Genomic DNA, 4,944 nt, shown 5'->3' with positions numbered 1-4,944 from the left:
GCTGCTGTAATACATGTCGCATTTCAAGAGGTGTGAAGCGGCTTTACGAGAAGATGCCACTCACATGCCTCATTAAATATATCACCGTACACCAGAACTACCACGCCGAATTAACCATGGCTCTATTGTCCTTCAACAGAGCGTGGCACCTACTCACTCAAAGCCGTCATACTTCACCGCATTTTACCCAGCTGAAAGTTCCTGAATATCGTCATGCGCTGTAAGATCATTCTGTGTCGTAAACTTGGCTGTTCTTCTTTCGACAAACATCTAGCCTCATCCTCCAAAGCCCCCTCCAAAAACCGTCACAGTTCGTCTGCTTCCTCATCAATCTGCATCTTTGGAAAGTCGCCTACTTTTTATCCAAAAGCTGTACCTTTATTTCCTCGTTACGCATTTGCTACACGCGGACTAAGTTGAAGTCTCTGTTGCTCAAGCGCCCAGAATTTTTGTGGCCCTTACTAATTTTAGTTTTACGCTGCCCAATTTTATCTTAAACACGCTTCAGTGATGCTGTTCAGTTTTCCAACAATAGCAGCTTCCAATAGCAAGCTATATTCCGCCGGTAACAACATCACAATGCTCCCCATATTTAAATCGCAGTGGCATGAGCTTGCCTGTTTTGGCGCGATTTTGTCTGCGTTTAAACACCTCCCTTCTTTACACAGCTGTCCTGCTTTGCTGCATTTCTAAAAGCCCACTCTTGGAAATTAATGTGCTTTTTATGAATGTACTGCTGTGATCGCGCCGGAAGTTATGCCATCCAGCTGCTTAAAATAAATATTATTGATGACGGGTTCGCTGTTCTTGGGCATTGGTCGTCTGGGTTTAACCATCCCTGACTTCCGCATGACAAATTTTTTTATTTGGTGAATCACCTGTCCAGAAACACCAGGCTGAGTTGGAGTTCTTTAAAGCTAGTCAGTTTGTTGCAACACAAAGGTTGAAACACCCACAGCACAGGCAGCGCTTAACAGTGATAGACGATGTCCCCTTTGGCCTCTGCGGCGCAACGTCTAACCTGTTGACAGCTTGTAACTATGAGATAGAGTACCATTTCAGGGCTGTTGCTGTGATGCTGGGCTTTGCATGTCATGTGAAAAAATTTTGCGCAGGCGTCCAGGGGTTGAGTGCTCTAGGAAATACCATGACTTAATTCAGTTGCCGGTGCATCCCTTGAGGGCAATCACTGCTATTAAACTATTGCCTGAATAGCATGATACGGTGTGGATTAGGGCCAATTTATGGAGATCCAGGGCTCCCCTTCCAGGGTTTCTGTTTCCCAGAAAACTGCTTAGTTTCCCAACACACTGAGGGCGGTAGCTGAAACCACAGTAAATTCACATACTCGTTAGATAATGCATTTAAATCGCATGCTTTGCTCCAACCAAGCTGACGCTCCTGTCCTTATTCGTGGCCAACTACACCGACGAGGCTGGTGAATATCCGCACAACCAATAGCTTTGCACTTTTACCGAAGACTTTGATACGCTGTTTCTTGCTAGGCATTGTTGGGCACCAACGAATTTTCACAGACATTAGAATTCGAGATCTCTGACTTTGAAGCACTGCCACGAAATAAGAGCCTTCCAATCGGGTACAGCGGTTAATCTTGATAGTTTTTCTGGGATATTAAACGCTATCGGGTATATAGCCAAATTTTGCGATGAAAACAAGTGTAGTCTGCGGTGGGCTGCTCCGGTTAGTAACGCGGCCGAACTACCTTATGCTCAAAATTCTTGGCATCCACTTACGCATTTCCTTACTGCCATGGTTACATCGCTAAACGAACCCCCACATTCCTCGGATAGGAGGGCATTGCCAACTAGAAGGTTTAACCGCCCTCACGCTCTCTCAGGGCTATAGAGGAATTATTTCTGACACCACGAATGAATCGGGACCAAGTAGGTACAGCTAAAAGCTTCGCACCCACTCACAGAGAACCGAGCTTCCCTGCTACCGCCGTGAACCCATTTGTGGTGACCTTCCTTTGTCACCCAAAAGGGCAGGCTAGAGCAGTCGTAACATTTGAATTGCCAGGGTGGGCGGAACAGAAATACGACAGACGACACAGGCGTTGCAGCAACATCCGCAGTACACAACACGAGATGAAAGCATGCTCTACTCTCTCGGCAACTAGCACCAGGTATAAGCTGAACGAAATACGATTCTCCCACACACTACATTCCCGATGCTGTTCAGCGTCGCCTGGGGAAAATTGTGGGAACCTACGCGAGTAGCCTTCAGCCTGCTGTGCCTGGTTATGTATAGGGAAAGGAGGTCCGGTAGGTTTAAGCGCTGAAAAGGCTGGAGAAAATCTTCAGGAAAATCGCCACATCAATTTCCAACGCCGGCACTTAGTTGCCGTTCAAACGAAAGGAATCCCATGGGTTTGGTGCAGAATAACATGAAGCCAGAACTAGCCGCTTGAAAAACCCCGAGGTCTGTGAAAGAAGAGGCACCCATTTGGACAATTAGAGGTCCACGGACAGCGGTGATCAGCCATAACTTACGACACCCCTGACCATCCAAGGTTCGCCGACTTTGTTCTGAAATCCGAGTCTTAGCCGTCAAATGGGTGCCGAAAAATGCGGCGGTTGCAAGCTTCGGATATCCGTTCACCGAAATTATGCCAAAGGCGCCCACTGATAGAACTTAGCCCAAAATCTAAAAATCAGATAATTTAGCCAAGACGAGCACAACCTTTACAATCACGATACTCCTAGCATTGGCTAACTTTTCTCCTTAAAAGTCCTCGTTAAGTCGAATCGACCCAAAAAAACACGAGGAACGACGTTTACAACAGTGATATTTGATAAGCTAAGATCGCTCACCAAACGTGGTTGAATAATATCTCATTCTGGGTGTGTCCAGTTGATAAACAGTCAGTGGTCACTGAATTAATCTGGCGTGCAAAGCTAAGGTCCCATAATCAGTGGTGAGCTTAGATACGGTCCTAGCAGTTATGATAGTCACAGTCCACAGTACATTAGGGTCGCGACGGCGCGAGACCGTCATTTGCTGCCGGAGTAAACTATCGTGCACTTTTAAGGTTTTATTGCCGGTGGGTACTTATTTCTTGTGATTTTCATACGACCAACCACCTGTTAGCTATTACGTTTCTGTTCTCTTGGAAGGACTCGAAAATCTTTGGTATGCCCTAATTATAAGGGACGGTCTCTCGATAAGATGCTTTTGATGCACTTACAATCCGTCTGCCCCTGAGATTAGGAAGTAGTGGAGGGCTTGTTGCGGGAATAGTTCACAACATGAATTTTTTAGCGTTACACTAGACGAAGCTCTACGGTCCTATTATTAGGGTCTTGGAGACTTGCTGTGCGTAAATTAATCTATCCCATCACATTCTGTGGGCAAAAGAGATTCGGACTTGATTAAACAATCATATGGTAAATATATGTTAGCAATCGTATTCACGTTATTACGGTTCCCATTATCCGCACAATGAAGTGAAGTAAAACTTTCTACTCCAAAATGTTGCATTTTGTGGCGTTTCTGCTCAAACCGAAAACCGTCCTAATCTAGGCTTATGTTTTTGCAGCTCACCAAAGTTCATTGTTCACTGAAGCAACCATGACTCTAGCTCAAGAGACTTGTGGGATAATTTCCCAGCTTTACCGAGACCCTGAGATGCCTAAACGGGGCTCGAATGTTTGGAATGGTACTCTCAACTCAATTGTCGGGTCGCTTTATTGCATCAGGGTTACGTCGTGGCTTTCGACAATTCAACTCCATTGTGCGAATACTGAGTTCCCGTTATCACGAATTTGCCACGCTTCGATTCGAAGGTGTTTGGTAACCTCATGAGTTCACCCACTGAAATAAACACCTGAAAGCGAGATGTCACTGAAACACACACTCTAACCAAACGCCTCAATGCTCAAGAGAATTTGGTACCGGTTTTCGCGTTGTGCTCGGTGCTCGCCTAAATGTTGGGACAACAGCGAGGCCGTCATTTCGCCCAATCACATGTGAGAAAGGCGTAATGGCCATTCACCCGTGAGCTAAGTGTAGTGAGACCAGGCACCAGACGGATTTCCAACATACTTGTCAACAAAGCCACCAGTGGGTCTCTGATATTAAGAAGAAACGATATTTTAGAGTGCATGCGAGCGCCTATGATAGGCATTTGCAGGATCTTCAGAAGGTCACTTGAATCGATTCGCTAAGAGTGAATTTCTGTTCAAGGATGTATTTTTTCGGCGTGCAGTTCAACAGGAGGGCCTCTATTCATTCACTCGGCCGACTTGTGAGCTGGTCACTCCTGCTGAGAGATGTATGGGACCAAATCAGAATACTGCGAGACTGGAGCGTCTTGATAGTGATCTTATCCCTCGAAAAAGATGCATGGCCGTACGGTCACGGTTGCGTCGTCATCTCACCATCCTCACATGCGGCCAGGACGTAGCCTCATGGTTGGGTGTAATTATTTGTTACTAGTCCATTATTTAGTGGCGGCAATACGTATGACGATTTTTACGGTTGACTTCCGTAACGAAGATAGAATTTCATGCTACATGCTTAGAAGCCGCTGAGTAGCAGTCGGAAGACCTATTATAATCGTCAACCGTAAAATCTGAAGAGCAAACACAAACATCAAATGATCAGGTTGTGAAGGACCGAGTTAGGACCTCGTTATTTAACCAGGATTTAACAGCAAGCGTCCCACTGGCAGTTATTTAACGTATTCATAACCAGAAAGTACGGTTACGAAACCGTTATCCAGTACATAGTTCCGTAAGCAGTGAAGTTCTATAACGTAGTTAAATAACTGAAATACGGTCCTCCTGTCTAGGTGTGGGCGCCCTGGCAGTATCCCAGCCCTCGTACAACCATGACCTACACAACTAACAATACTCTCATGCCACATCGGCCGTCGCGTGGTGCCATCAGCCGGGTCGCCTTACTTGCTGCATACAGCAGGGC

Source organism: Opisthorchis viverrini, assembly GCF_000715545.1.
Source record: "Opisthorchis viverrini unplaced genomic scaffold opera_v5_173, whole genome shotgun sequence".
NCBI classification, from domain to species: domain Eukaryota; kingdom Metazoa; phylum Platyhelminthes; class Trematoda; order Opisthorchiida; family Opisthorchiidae; genus Opisthorchis; species Opisthorchis viverrini.
Note: the sequence above shows the minus strand (reverse complement) of the source record.